The sequence below is a fragment of the Oryctolagus cuniculus genome, chromosome 17 (assembly GCF_051225735.1).
Source record: "Oryctolagus cuniculus isolate XC-2025 breed Fujian yellow rabbit chromosome 17, ASM5122573v1, whole genome shotgun sequence".
NCBI lineage: Eukaryota > Metazoa > Chordata > Mammalia > Lagomorpha > Leporidae > Oryctolagus > Oryctolagus cuniculus.
Genome location: NC_142883.1, coordinates 66990724 through 67006383, shown reverse-complemented (window position 1 = coordinate 67006383; position 15660 = coordinate 66990724). Strand labels below are relative to the sequence as shown.

At 45.9% G+C, this 15660-nt stretch overlaps 1 long non-coding RNA gene, 1 other non-coding gene and 1 pseudogene across 2 annotated transcripts in view; 1 reads left to right on the top strand and 2 right to left on the bottom strand.

Moving 5' to 3' along the window:
* LOC100347036 (uncharacterized) overlaps nt 1-15660 on the top strand; it is an 876288-nt gene that overhangs the window by 98062 nt on the left and 762566 nt on the right. The window lies entirely within an intron of this gene.
* LOC149121337 (uncharacterized) overlaps nt 3037-15660 on the bottom strand; it is a 33489-nt gene continuing 20865 nt past the window's right edge. Inside the window, exons 2-3 of the long non-coding RNA XR_016223727.1 lie at nt 7953-8052; nt 3037-3211 (exon numbers count right to left, since the gene is read on the bottom strand). This is a non-coding gene — a long non-coding RNA (uncharacterized LOC149121337). The remainder of the gene's footprint in view (nt 3212-7952; nt 8053-15660) is intronic.
* LOC127489082 (nucleus accumbens-associated protein 1 pseudogene) lies at nt 13491-14940 on the bottom strand (annotated as a pseudogene).

The window sequence follows — 15660 nt, the reverse complement described above, 5'->3', positions numbered from 1 at the left end:
GGCCATGAGAAAAATAACATGATGATTATATTTATTTTATTTATATATATATTTATACATTATATATGCTTATACTTATATAAGCACATGTATAATTTTATGTATTATATTTATATTAAACAATATATAATTTATTATATTTATTGTATTTAATCTTATCAAATTTTGTTTGAAAGAAAATTCCATGTTAACAACAAGAGAAACAACATGGGTGTAGTAGAGGTAAAAGGTACAAAACATGGACGAGAAATCTGCCTTTCCTTGCTTCCCTCTGTCACAACCTGCGAGGCCTGGCTTCTGGAAGAAGCTTCTGTAACACTGCTGCATAACCTTCAATATCGAGTCATCCAAAACCAGGCAGCACTGACACTGTGGTGGGCTTCGTTCTAGGGCTTGGCCTGCATTTACCCCATCTCCGTCCATGTATGCACCGTGTGATGAACAAATCAGATCCTTCAACATTGTCTTTAAACATTTGAAACAATCTGAGATGAATCCTTAAAACTGCCAATATTTGCTGACTATGGTATAATAGATCAATACATGTGGACAACAGGTACTCGTCGAATCAAGGTAAAATTTTCCTCTCTGAAGAGAAAACCTTTGGTCTCTGCTTTTCTATTTGCTCACAAAATGAAGATTATTGTGAACTGCAGCAAACTACACCATGCTGAGCACACAAGAAATTATTCCTTCTACTCAGTCACTGTCTCTTTCTCTATCTCTCTTTATCTCTCTGTCTACACTTACCCTATGCCTCCCACCCTCACACAAAACTTTTCTCTCAAGCTGCAGACCCCTACAAGTCTCCATTTTGAACAACAGAATACCGCCTCTTCCTTCCCTCCCCTGTCCACCCACCTGCTCTGCTGAGTAACCTCTGAAGAAAAAGCAGCACCATCTGTGGTGATGCAGGTTTTTGCACATCAGTATTTCCCATTTATGAATTCTAGAAAGCTATGTGGAACAGTGCTATGTGTGATATAGTCTGAGTGTGTTGCAAAATGTTTCTGTGTTGGAAGCTTGGTCCTCAGTGCAGTGATTTTGGGAGGAACAGGAAATATTAAGAGGCAGAGACCAGTGTGAAGTAATTAGGTCACTGTGGGCTGTCATTGAAGGGGATTAATGTAGCTCTCATGGGACCTAGGAAGTTTTCACCAGAAACCTGTCTTAAAGAGAATTGACCTTCATCCTCTCAGGGCTCCTGACTCTACGGTTGGGCACATCGCATGTGCTTCCCAATCTGAACATGGCCTTTTAGGCTGTGGGGTGTGTGTGTGTGTGTGTGTGTGTGAGAGAGAGAGAGAGAGAGAGAGAGAGAGAGAGAGAAGGAGAGAGGGAGAGAGGGAGGGAGAGAGAGAGAGACTGTATGTGTGTGTATGTACTAAGTAAGCATCTTAAAATTATTATAGAGGTAGAGTGACAGAGAGATGGAGAGGGGAGAAGGGGAGGGGGACGGATGGAGAGGGTGACAGAGAGGAGGTAGGGAGGAATGGACAGAGACAGCACTCCCACTTATTCACTACAAAATGCCCACAACAGCTTGCACACAGGCCAAAGCTGGGAGCCAGGAACACAATTCAGATCTCTCAGGAGGGTGGCAGTAATATTATTTTTGAGCCATCCCAGTGGACTCCCAAGGCCTACTCTAGGAGGGTTCTTCAGTTGTGAGACACATGCAGGTAGCAAATGCAGGAACCTCCAATAAGGGACATGGACATCTCAACCAGCCTCTGAATTCCTTGGCCAAGCTTATGCCGTGAGCCTCTTTTACATACACCTTTTGAAGTTGTAAAATAGTTGCCCTATTTGTTTGAATGGCCTAGAGACAAGGAGACACAGTCCATCAGACAAGATATAGACAACAATCAAATCATTAGATGTCAGTTTAGCTGGATATACACGGTGTTTTGTTTTTTTGTTTTTGTTTTTGTTTTTGTTTTTGTTTTGTACTCTATATATTAACTACAACCAATCAGAGAAAGCACATGTCTTCAGGGGTCTGGCTTCTTTCATTAGCATAATGGTCTCCAGTTGCACCCATTTTGTTGCAAAAGACAGAATTTCATTCTTTTTTATAGATGAGTGTGTATATATGTACCATATTTTCTTTAATGAGTCACCAGTTGATGGAAATCTGGGTTGATTCCCTACCTTGGCTATTGTGAATTGAGCTGTTATAAACAGGGGACTACAGATAATTCTTTCATATGCTTATTACATTTCCTTTGGGCATAGTCCCAGAAATGGGATGGGTGGATCATATGATAGATCTATTTTCTGAGGAATCTCTAGACTGGCTTTCACAATGGTTATACTAGCTTACATTCCCACCAGAAGTGTATTTAGGGTACCTTTTTCTCCACATTAGCAGGGTCTAGAGATGGATTTTTATTATCAGAAAATGAAAGTATGGACCTGGCACTGTGGTGTAGTGGATAAAGCTGTTGCCTGAAGTGCTGGCATCCTATAGGGTGCTGGTTGGAGTCCCTACTGCTCCACTTCTGATCTAGCTCTCTGATATGTCCTAGGAAAGCAGTGGAAGATGGCCCAAGTGCTCGGGACCCTGCACCCACATGGGAGACCAGGAAGAAGCTCAAGTCTCCTGGCTTTGGTTCGGTTCAACTCAGGCTACTGTGGCCAGATGGGGAGTAAATCAGCAAATGGAAGACCTCTCTCTCTCTCTGTGTCTCTCCCTCTCTGTCTCTGTCTCTGTCTCTCTCTCCCTGCCTCCTTTCTTCCCTCTCTGTAGCTCTGACTTTCAAATAAGTAAATAAAACTTTTTTAAAAAAAAGCCATAAAAGTATAAGAGAAGCTGCTTCTGCATGTGGTAAGAAAATGATAATGGTATTGTAAAAAAGATGAGGGAAAACTCTGAAAATACAGAATAGCAAAGAAAAATAAGTATTTCAAAATGAAATTTAGACTAAATAATCTAAGATTTGAATTACTTGATAGAAAAAATGATAATCAGCTTTAACACTTTTTAAAAAAGTTTATTTATTTAAAAGGCAGAGTTACAGAGAGAGAGAGAGAGACACAGAGAAATAAATCTTCAGTCTGCTGGTTCACTCCCCAAATGGCTGCAACACCCAGGGCTGAGCTAGGCTGAAGCCAGGAGCTTCATCCAAGTCTCCCATGGTACTTGGATCCAGGGATCCTAGGTACTTGGGCTATCTTCCACTGCTTTCTCAGATGCATTGGCAGGCAGCTGGATTGGAAACAGTGCAGCCAGGATTAGAACTAGCAACCATAGGGATTCTTGCATTGCAGGCCATGGCACAACCCACTATACCATGTAGCCCCCAAAGGCAACTGATCAATACTTAAAATAACTAAGTTTCTCTCTCAAATATGTGAAGTAACTTGATTTAAACAAATTTACATAGTACTAAATACTAGAAAGTTAAAACGCCCAAACCGATAACATTTCTCTACACCAAATGATGAACTTTCTTAAACAAACAAAAGAATTTAGACCAACTGCACTTAGCAATTACCATAAGAAAATAAATAAATAAATAATAAGTAAGTAAATAATTAGGGATAAATTTAACCAAGGAAGTGAAAGACTTATACCCCCAAAATTATAAATATTAATAAAAGCAACTGAAGAGGGCACAGATAGACAGAAAGATATCCCATGTTCATGGATAACAAGAATATTGCTGAAGTAATATTACTTGAACTAATCTGTTAAACAATATCCATCAAATTTCCAACATCAACTTTCTTTTTGTAAATAATTTTTATTTATATAAGGTGAACAAATTTCATGTGTTGCCTACATACGGATTTAGGAGCACAGTGATATTTTTCACCCTCCCTCTGACCCACACTCCCACCCTGATCATTTTTCATATATAGAAAAAATCCTAAAATTAATATGGAACAAGAAAAACAAATAGTCCAGTGAAATGAATCATAAGCAAAAAGAACAAAGCTAGGACATCGCATTACCTTATTTCAAACTATACTACATGCAACAGTAATTAAAATAACATGGTACTGGCATAAAATTAGACATACTGGTCAGTGCAATAGAACAGAAGGTCAAGAAAAGAACCCATGCAACTATACCAGTTGAACTTCGATAAACATGACAAGAATATACAATGTGAATGGACAGTCTCTTCAATATGTGATGCTGGGAAAACTGCATATTCAATTATACAACAATGAACTGGGACATTATCTTGCACTAAATATAAAAATTGACTCAAAGTGGATTAAATTAGATGAAATGGTGCAACTACTAAAGCAAATACAGAGGAAAAGCTATGCAGTGTTGGTCTAGGCAGTATTTTTTTTTTAGATTTGACAAAATGCAGACAATAGAAACAAAGACAATGAGATTACATCAAAACTAAAAGCTTCTGTATAGCAAAGAAAGCAATTAACAGAGCAAAGAGATAACCTACAGATTGGGAGGAAATACTGACAATCCACATATGTGATAGGGTTTAATATATAAAATATATAAGTATTCAAACAACTCAAAAATTGGGTCTGAATGAGCAGTTCTCAAAAGAAGGATTTGTACAGATGTTTTTCAAAAGAAGACAAACTAAAGGCTAACCTTAAAAGGTTCAACATCACTAATCTTTAGGGATATGCAAATTAAAACATCACACCTGTTAGAGTGGCTATTCTCAGAAAGACAAAGGATAGTCCAGTGATAGCAAGGATGTGGAGAAAAAGATAACCACCATACACCTTTGGTGGAAACATAAATTAGTACAGTCACCATAAAGTTGAGATAAAATACTAAAACTAAAACCACTATATGATTCATCAATACTGCTTCAAAGTGTCTTACTGGAAAGATTTTAACTTAGTATGTGGAATAAATGTCTGCCTGCCTATATTCATTTCAACATTTTTCATAATAACTAAGATATGAAATCAGCCTAAGTGTCCATCAACAGATAAAAAAAGTGTGTGTGTGTGTGTGTGTGTGTATAAAGAAATAACATTTAGCCTTTTTTTTTTTAACATTTAGCCTTTTAAAAGACGAAGAGATTCTATCATTGAGGGCAACATGGATGAACTGGAAAACATTATACCAAAACAAACCATACACAAAAAGACCAATGATCAAGTTCTCACTAATATATGGAAGCTAAAATAATGGAAGTCATAGAAGTAGATGGTAGAATGGTAGTTATCAGAGGTTGGGGAATAGGGGAAAGCAGGGAGATGATAATCTGTGGGTACAAAGCTCAGATAGGCTATTTTAATTTTTGAGATTTAATATACAGTATGGTGATAGAGGTAATCATTGAGTATTATTCATTTCAACTTCACTAAGAGAATAATTCTCAGATGTTCTCACCACAAGAAATGTCAAATATTTGAGATGATGAATAGGATAATTAGTTTGATTTAATCTATCTATATGGTAGTCACAAACCACATAACTTTATAACCTATAAATATACATGATTACAATTTATAATTATAATAAAAAGTAGAAAAATACATGATTAAAATATATTGATCAAGTCACTGTTTCTCATAGTGTACAATGTAATACTTTATCCATTTTAGTATTTTTTTGTTCTAGAACTATTGGTTGAACTCTGTAATTAACACACAATTATTCTTAGGTGTTTAAATTTTAACTGAAAAGTGATCCCTGTTAGGAATTTGGAAAACATTATGCTGAGGGAAATAAGCCAGTCACAAAGGGACGAATATCATATGTTCTCCCTGATCGGTGACAACTAACTGAGCACCAAAAAGGAAACCTGTTAAAGTGAAATGAACACTGTGAGAAATGGTGACTTGATCAGCCCTTGCCCTGACTGTCGATGAACAACTTAATACGTTATCCCTCTTAGTATTTTTTTGTTTGTTCTACGTAATACTTTTGGTTGAATACTGTAATCAATACACAGTTATTCTTAAGTGTTGAAACTTAACTGAAAAGTGATCACTGTTAAATATAAGAGTGGGAATAAGAGAGGGAAGAGATGTGCAATTCAGGACATGCTCAAGCTGACTTGCCCCAAACGGTAGAGTTAGAAACATACCAGGGGATTACAATTCAATCCCATCAAGGTGGCATGTATGAATGCTATCTCACTAGTCCAAGTGATCAATTTCTGCTCACAATTGATCATAATGATAGGACTAAGAGCCAAAGGGATCACATAAACAAGACTAGTGTCTGCTAATAGTAACTGATAGAATAAAAAAGGGAAAGAACGATCCAACATGGGAAGTGAGATACACAGCAGACTCATAGAATGGCAGATGTCCTAAACAGCACTCTGGACTCAGAATCAGCCCTTAAGGCATGCGGATCTGGCTGAAAAGCCCATGAGAGTATTTCAGGCATGGAAAGCCAAGACACTCTGGCAAAAAAAAAAAAAAATGACCTAAATGAAAGATCTCTGCAAGTGAAATACCAGTGGAAGGAAAGAACAGGTCATCAAAGAAGGAGGTACTGGGCCGGCACCGCGGCTCACTAGGCTAATCCTCCGCCTAGTGGCACCGGCACACAGGGTTCTAGTCCCAGTCGGGGTGCCGGATTCTGTCCCGGTTGCCCCTCTTCCAGGCCAGCCCTCTGCTGTGGCCAGGGAGTGCAGTGGAGGATGGCCCAAGTGCTTGGGCCCTGCACCCCATGGGAGACCAAAAAAAGCACCTGGCTCCTGGCTCCTGCCATTGGATTGGCAGCGCGCCGGCCGCGGCGGCCATTGGAGAGTGAACCAACGGCAAAGGAAGACCTTTCTCTCTGTCTCTCTCTCTCTCACTGTCCACTCTGCCTGTCAAAAAAAAAAAAAAAGGAGGAGGTACCTTTCTGTGAAGGGAGGAGAGAACTTCCACTCTGACTATGAGCTTGCCTAAATATGATCAGAGTCGGTGAACTCAAAAGGCTTCCATAGCCTTGGCAACTCATGACAAGAGCCTAGGGTGATTCCTGATGCCATAAACAAGAGTGTCAATTTGTTAAGTCAACAATAGGAGTCACTGTGCACTTTCTCCTCATATAGGATCTCTGTCCTTAATGTACTGCACATTGTGATTTAATGCTTGAAAAGAAAAATCTGTTTTAATTTATTTAATAAAACATTAAAATAAATCTGGATTTGCATTTTTTTTTGCAAATGAATATTAAAAGTTAAACAACAGGGAACCGGGTGGTATACAAATATTTGTATACAAATAGTCTAGCAGCAGGTTTCCTGCCTTTACTGCCTACATACAATAGAAGAAAAATGCATTTGAATTATTGAATCTAAATTACTAAATCTAAAATTGTCTCAGCATTTCATTCTGTCTTTACTTGCACAGACACAGTATGCTCAATTTATACAGATAATCCTAAAAACTTTCAGTAGAAGTCATTTTAGAAACCAGTCTAAATCCCAATTAATTCATTTTTGGAGAACAAAAGGGGGTACTATTTCAAAGCACTTAAAACATGGCTGCTGATTATCATTACCAGTTTTGATAACCAAAGCTTCTTCCCTTCCAAAGACATTAACCCAATTTCCTTCTATTTCTCCTTGTTGCCTTGACTTTGTGATTTTAAGCAAAAGAACTGTAAAAAACTCTTCCGATCCTCTATTTATGAAAGGAAAAGAGAGGATGACTAGATGATGGCACTTGATGCAGTAAGAACCTGAAAACTAATTGCCCCCTCCCTTTCCTGCCCAGCTCAAGAGTTTCTGCAAACATTTTTGGAGAACGTCAAAGTGTTGCTCTGACTTTTGCACCATCCAAAGAAGAAAATATGGTTATTTTATCATCACCAGTTACTCAGGACTAAGGTGGCTCATCTCATTAGTAAATGTCCTGTGAAAGATAAACATGAATGGCCAAATGACTAGGGGCGAAGTCTCTTGGAAAATTCAGCGATCCCCTTCATGGGTAATCTTCCAGGGCATCAGGTCATGTGTTGATCTATTGCAATCACAATCTGTAAATAAATATTTTCTTCTTACCTTCCAGCAAATGCTGCGGAACCTGCTGCTTCTCAGCTGCCCATGTTCTGCCCTTGTTGCCAAGTAATTGTTGTTTACACGTTGTTCTTCCCATTCTTTCCTACAGGAAAGAAACCAAAGCATGGGAATCCCTTTGTTAGAATTCTTCTGCTTAGAAAGGAATGCTACAGGAAATTAATTTTAAACAAGCCTAAGAAACAAAACTTTTAAATCATGTATATTTAATTGTGTACTGTTTCTGAATGCATGGCTGTCTTTCGGGAGGCAGTTCTGTAGATTTAATGAATATGTAGACAGCTATAATTATGCCAGTGACTGAAATTCATAAAGTTTAAGGAGGCTATTCCATCTCCACTAAAATGCTGGTAGTGAAATTCAGTGAATAAACAAAAAAATTAATATTAATATAAACACTTGACTCCAATACATACTTGACTGCCAAAGATATATTTCAAAAAATACACACAGAAAGGTGAATTGTTGATTACACTGATTTATCACATGAGATATTCGTGTAGATAAACCTGTTTCTCTTTAATGTTAGGCTGGGCAGTTAAGTATAGTGAGACTACTTACTTTAGCTGTTATTGCTATTCACTATTGAAATCTGCAATTTCGCTCTACATGATCAGTTCTAAAATTTTAACAGATATGGGTAAATTTGAAAAAAAATTAAAAAATTAAAAACCCTCACTGTAAAAACTGCTAAAGGCAAGCCTGAATACCTCGCAGTACCTATGGCTGAGTAGATAAACAACTGAAATACGCCTCTCAGGCATGCAGGCACCAGGGGCCTAACACCTGTGCCTCATTAATATACAAATAAATCTGCTCTTGGGAAACAACTGGAAATTCATTGTCCCAATTCATTTACTGAGTTTGAATAAAGGAATTAGACTGCCGGCACCGCGGCTCACTAGGCTAATCCTCCACCTTGTGGCGCCAGCACACTGTGTTCTAGTCCTGGTCAGGGCGCCGGATTCTGTCCCAGTTGCCCCTCTTCCAGGCCAGCTCTCTGCTGTGGCCAGGGAGTGCAGTGGAGGATGGCCCAAGTCCTTGGGCCCTGCACCCCATGGGAGACCAGGAGAAGCACCTGGCTCCTGCCATCGGATCAGCATGGTGCACCGGCCGCAGTGCGCCAGCCGCGGCAGCCATTGGAGGGTGAACCAACGGCAAAAGGAAGACCTTTCTCTCTCTCTCTCTCTCTCTCTCTCTCACTGTCCACTCTGCCTGTCAAGAAAAATAATAAAATAAAATAAAATAAAGGAATTAGACGCATATTCCCTGCATTTTGTACCAAAACAAACACTAACAATCATTTTTTGGGGCCAGCGCTGTGGTACAGCGGGTTAACGCCCTTGCCTGAAGTGCCAGCATCCCATATGGGAGCCAGTTCAAGACCCAGCTGCTCCACTTCTAATCCAGCCCTCTGCTATGGCCTGGGAAAGCAGTAGAAGATGGCCCAAGTCTTTGGGCCCCTGCACTCACATGGGAGACCAGGAAGAACCACCTGGCTCCTGGTTTCAGATCAGCACAGCTCCAGCCGCTGGGGCCAATTGGGGAGTGAACCATTGGGTGGAAGACCTTTCTCTCTCTCTGCCTCTCCTCTCTCTGTTTGTAACTCTGACTTCAAATTAAATGAATAATTCTTTTAAAAAGAATCATTTGTCAACAGTGGAGGCAAGTAAGATTGGCTTTATGAATTTTTCTCAAATTTCATAATGTCACAAATAAACCTATAATTTAAAATTTATCATCAATGCTGAAACCCTGGCAACAATATCTTGAGAGGCTTGCTGAAAAGAAAGCCACTGGAACCTCTAGTCATCCTATCCACATGTGCTTGCAGTCATTACCCACCACACCCTATCATCTGAGGAGAAGACAATCTCGCATACTAGGCTAACAGCCATGGATATGACCAACTGAACGCCTGAAGCTCAAAAATCTGACCACGGGAAAGACGCATCTTCCCCAAAGACCTCCAGAAGTGCAACTGAAGTAAAAAGAAATTGCTAAATTTTGCCTTATATAAAAGCACATCAAAAAGTTCCTGGAAAAAAAAAAAGTTCAGCGCAAACTTTTCAAAATGCATGTATGGTTCTATCTTGAGACACATTTTTCATGAATACTCACAATAGAGGTATGTGGAGAGAAGGAGTTTGTGGGTAGGAGGGTGGGAAGAAGAGAGAGAGAGCACAAATAAATAGCAAAACTCTAACAATGATGTCATCAAAATGTCAAAAATTCTATTTATGAACAAATATTTTACATAAATCTCCTCTAACCTCTGCAATAACCCTCTGGAGAGAGTGTTTTTTATCTCCCTTTCCAAATGAGGAAACTAAGGTTCAGAAAAAAACTAAATAATTGGTGGAGAGAAAAAAGGAATGAGAATTAGAAAACACACTTCCCTGGAATAAGATGGAAGACAAGAGACACTAGAAGGACACATGATACTCCAGATATTATGGGCAAAATTGCTTCTAGCAACAAGGCAAGGTTGAAATCCGTGATTTCTTCCCCAAATGTTTCATTTTTGAGTACCACAATTAAGGACATAGAGATGAGTTTTCACCAGTTTCACTCAGAAGGTAGGTTAACAACAGCTGTTGTGAGGGTTCATAACCTGGGTCATTTAGGTGTACAAAAGCCTTGAATGGAATAGTTTAGAGGCATGGGCATTGAAGGGTTCCTTTTAAAGGCTGGAGTGCCATCTAGTGGTAACTATTCTACCTTGCAGGCACTGGGTCCCTGAAAACAATCAGCACCAAGTTGGGAGAGGCACCCTATGTACGTTTCATCTCTATACTGATGTTAATGGACCAGAGGCTGTCATGGAGCCACTGTGTTGAGGACTCTGAACCTATCCCTCAGAAAGGAACACTGTGCCTGACTAAAAACAACGGCCATCAGTGTCGTCATCATTTCTCAGGGAATCAAACTTTCACAGCAGCAACTGATGCCCTCCCCCTTAAGAATTCCTGCTTAGATAGCGCCTCGTCCCGAAATAGTTTTCTCTGACATGGAAATGCACTAGACTATGCAATGAATCCTTATAAATAGTAAGTACATGTAGCTGATGATTACAGAGGAATATCTATTTCTAATTATATTAAAGTAATATTTTCCAAAGATATGAACATAAATTTGTATGAGACTAGAATATTTTTTTCTGTCACAAAGGCGTTTAGTTTATTCTATCACGGATACTCCGGGGTTCACATTTCCAGACGTCTCTCCTCCTTTACAGAAGTTCAGGGAAGGGACAGCAGCTGGCCGCCTGGGGGCGGGGGGGCTCCTGGGCTAAGGCACTGCCCTGTCTGGCTCTCCTGGTGGGAAGTTCCTTCCCCTGCACCCCCCCCGGCCTGTCCCCCCAGGCCCGGAAGCCAGGGGCCACCTCCTGGGGTCCCTGAAGACCACTGGGCTCTGCCACCTGGCCCTGGCACTGCAGAGCACCCCCACCGTGGGAAAAGGTGGGGAGGGAGGAGAACCCCAGTTCCAGGGAGCCGGTGTGCCTACTCAGGCCTTGGAGGCCTGGACACACCTGGGCATGCCCACTGTTCTCTGAGGGTCTGGCTGGAGTCCCCTGCCCACCCTCGGCCCCAGCTGCTTGCCAAGAGACCAGGATATTGTGCTTTGGGGTCAGCGCTGGGGCGGGGATGGGGTGGGGACTAAGGAGCTGTGCTTTAGCAGGGTGTGCCGACCCCCCCATACACACTCGGGGTGGCTGGGGGCTAAGGCACGGGCCAGGCTGAGACTCCCCCCCAAAGCAGGCTGGTGGTGACGCTGTTGGAAGGGTATAGTGTGGGGCGACTCCCTCTGGTCCTCCCCACCCCACACCGGAACCTCCCCTAAAATGCTCCACCTGGAAAGCGAGATCGTCGGGCACAAGGTGTACACAGAAGTCAGAGCCAGGGGGCAGAAAGGCTGGTAATGGTGGGGGAGAAGGCGAGAGGTGTGGGGGTGGGGAAGAAGCCTCTGTGTGCACATGCTCGCACACACTCGTGTACACACACTCGTGTACACACACACTTGCCCTAGGCGAGAACGAGAGGAATGGTGAGAAAAAACTGCCAGTGGCCCAAGCAGACCCTGCTCTGCCCCTGGGGGAACCAGGCCCACCCAACCAGCCAAGGCCAGGGACCTCCCTTGAAATACAGCAGTGGGGGGGGCAGAGAAGTTGAGGGAGGGAGGGAAACAGGTCAGACCCATGGGTCCCGAGTCAGGAACTCGCAGCCACACTCCACACACGCGCACGCGTACTCTGCTTGCCTGCCCAGCACACATCCCCCCCATATCCTGCCTTCCACAGTGCGCCCCCACCCCCACTGGGGACCTGCAGGTGGGCTGGTGGGGTCAGTCCAGTTGGTTTGAAAAATAAAAGGAAATCTTATACTTCAATATTTCAGTAGCTAAAAAAATGTTCTGTACATGGGTAGGGGCTGGGCCCTGTCCCGGGTGGGTGGGGGCAGCAGGGCAGGGGTGGGGGGCGGTAAGCAGAGGAGAGGACAGCAGCCCCACCCCTCCAAGCCTGCTCCCCACCCTCCATTCCAACCCCGGTCCTACTCTGCCTCTTTTACCTTCATTCAAGTTGCGCGTGCGCATGCACACACACACACACACACATACACACACTCACACACAAGAGGCTCCTTGGCTGAGGATCTCCCTCCCTGGGGCTCCAGGGGACACGGGCTGGATGGAGGGGTGAGAGCAGGTGCTGGGCCGCCACCCCCAGCCACCTTAGGCTGCTTGTGGCATTGCTCTGAGCCTGTTGGCTCGGCTATACCACAGGCAGTGCCCACGGCCTCGCCTGCCCCGGCCCCCAGGCGCAGGGACTGAAGAGGAGGCAGGAAGGCGCTTTGGAGGCCTGGAAGCACTGGGGGATGGGTGGGGGTGCAGAGGGGTCCTGAGCGACCCCTCCAGTCTCAGCGGAGGCTGAGGAAGGACTTCCACCAGGCAGGCCCCTGCCCCGTGCCCGGACTGGTGTGTGTGTTGGGGGGGGGGGCACAAAGCTTGGGGTGAGGGAAGGGGGAGCCATGTGTGGAAGAAGGAAACCCGGGCCTGCCCCCCGCCCCTGCTTGCCCGCCCTTGCCGGCCCTGCCCATCCCGGCCAGCAGCTCACACTGGGGGAAGGGGCTGGGATGGAGGAGGGGACCCAGGAACATGCAGCGACCCCCTCGGGGCCTGGGGAGGGACAGACAGTAGCTCCTGACCAAGGTGTGTGTGAGGACATGGGGGTAGGGGAGTGTGACGGACCCCCCGGGTGAGGTGGGGGGAGTGTGATGGCCCCCCTGGGTGGGGTGGGGGAGTGTGACAGACCCCCGGGGTGGGGTGAGGGGAGTGTGATGGCCCTCCCGAGTGGGGTGGGAGAGTGTGACGCCCCCCCCGGGTGGGGTGGGGGAGTGTAACGGCCCCCCTGGGTGGGGTGGAGGAGTGTGAAGGCCCTCCCGGGTGGAGTGGGGGGAGTGTGACGGCCCCCCCGGGTGGAGTGGGGAAGTGTGCGGCCCTCCTGGGTGCGGTGTGGGGGCGCGGTTACTGCAGGGCCTCGGCCGAGGGGCCGCCTCGCCCCATAGCTGGCCCGCTGGAAGCTGTACTCCCCGCCCATCACCTCGGGCTCCATCTTGCCCGAATCACTGATGCAGGCGGTGTAGGGTCGCCCTCGGGTGAGCAGCTTCAGCTTGGGCATCCAGCTCTGGCGCACGACCCGGCGAGCGTTGGGGCACACGCCGGCCGCGATGGCGTTCCTCTTGCTCTCCTTGAAGTTCCGGCAGTGGTTCTTGAGGGCGTGGAGGGCGCGGCTGTCTAGTGGTTTGCCGGTGCCACAGCTGGGGGCCAGTGCGTTCCGGTCAAAGGAGGAGGCGAGGAGCGGCTGCGGCAAGACCTGGTGCCGGGTTCCTGGGCTGCGCCCTCGTGATGCACACCTTGGCGCCTGCCACCAGCTCCGGCTTCTCAGAGGGGACGCCTTCGTCTTGGAGCTTGGGGTGACAACAGGTGCTGATCTGGTCGAGGAGCTCAGCCGGGAGCGACGCCAATCTTGCCGCACCCGGATCCGACTGTGGGTTCCGGGAGGGCCTCAACCTTCTCGGCTGTCGGGCCCACGTTCATCGCGCTGTGCACGGTGTACCTGTTGCAGATCTGCCGGCACTGCTCGTCCGAGCCTTCCTCCCCCGCGTCGTCCTCCTCCTGGTAGGAGTCGGGCTGTCGCTGGTGTAGGCGCTCCAGGTGCCCGGGCTCCTGCGCTCCAACGTGCTGGGCCCGCTTCCTACGCCCGCAGCGGCCACCACCGCCCCGCTGGCCGGCTGCCCTGCCCCCACCCCCGCGGCAAAGGCCACCCCGGCGGGGACCTGCTGCAGGGGCTGCCGGTTGGCCGCCAGGTCCAGCATGGAGAACTTGGCCATCTTGCGGCTACCGCCACTGCCGCCGCCGCCCCTGGCCTCCTTGGGGCCACCGTCCCACAGCCGTTTGGCCGCGGGCTTGCACTGCAGCGAGTCCGACTTCTGCTGCTCCTTCCTGACCTTTGAGACCAGGGGCAGCGGCGAGCTGCAGGTGGGCCAGCTGGAAGTGTGCGCCACGAGGCTCTGTGGCTCGGAGGAGGGCGCCCCTAGGTGTGCAGGCCCTGCGAGTCGCCGCTCCAGGAGCTCACCTTCAGGAAGAACTCGGCGCCTCTCTCCAGGATCTCCTGGATCTGCAGGAAGCCCGCTGTGTCTGTGAACAGGAACTGGTCCCCCACGTTCGTGCTCAGCGGCCCGTGTAGCAGAAGCTCAGGGTCTGCTGGAAGGACTGCGGCTGCACGGCCGCCGGCAGCTCCACCACGGTGCTGCGGCTGCTGTTGAACAGGAGTAAGAGCTGCTGGCGGCCAGCACGGCCTGACCCCTGACCACCACCGACACGTCACAGGGCAGCCCTGCAGCCGCTGTTCTCTGAGGCACTCCAAGATGCCATGGCCGAAGTTGGGGATCTCCATCTGCAGGCTCTGCGCCATGGTGGGGCTGCGCCATGGCGACTGAGGCCTGGCCTGAGCCCTGGGTGCGCCCCCTGCGCCGGGGCCTTGGCTTCCACCTCCATGGCCTCCATGGCCTCCGCCTCAACAACAGCGGCAGAGGCGGTGGCCACTCACTGCTAAATTTAATTGTTTTAAAAAATGATGTACAGCCGGCACCGCGGCTCTGGGTGCCGGATTCTGTCCCGGTTGCTCCTCTTCCAGTCCGGCTCTCTGCTGTGACCTGGGAGTGCTTTTTTCCCTCCATAATGAAACATCAGGGCACATCACTGACACATTTTAAATACATATAAAAACAGAATGCACAATTATCATCAGCCTAATACGAATATCTTCATATGTCTAGATGAAACATGTTCCCATATGAGGAGGCCCCACTGAAACAAAAGCAAAGAACACCTCCCTGCATGAGGACTGACTGCTAGAGTTACGATGATTTTTAGGTTAAGGTTTGAACTGAGAAATCCTGAGATTCCACCTCAATATCCACAAGGACATAAAGAACTGAATTTAAAAAAACCTTATGGACTTTCAGATATAATGCCTGATTTTCTACAAAAACATATATTTTTCCTTCAAAACTAAAATTTAGCAGTCTCTAAAGTCACATTAAAGTAGGGAAATTCAATTATTCTTTCATAAAAGCAATCAAGAAAATGTGCATAAGTTTAACTTTATGGAATGTTTTACCTCATTTTTTAA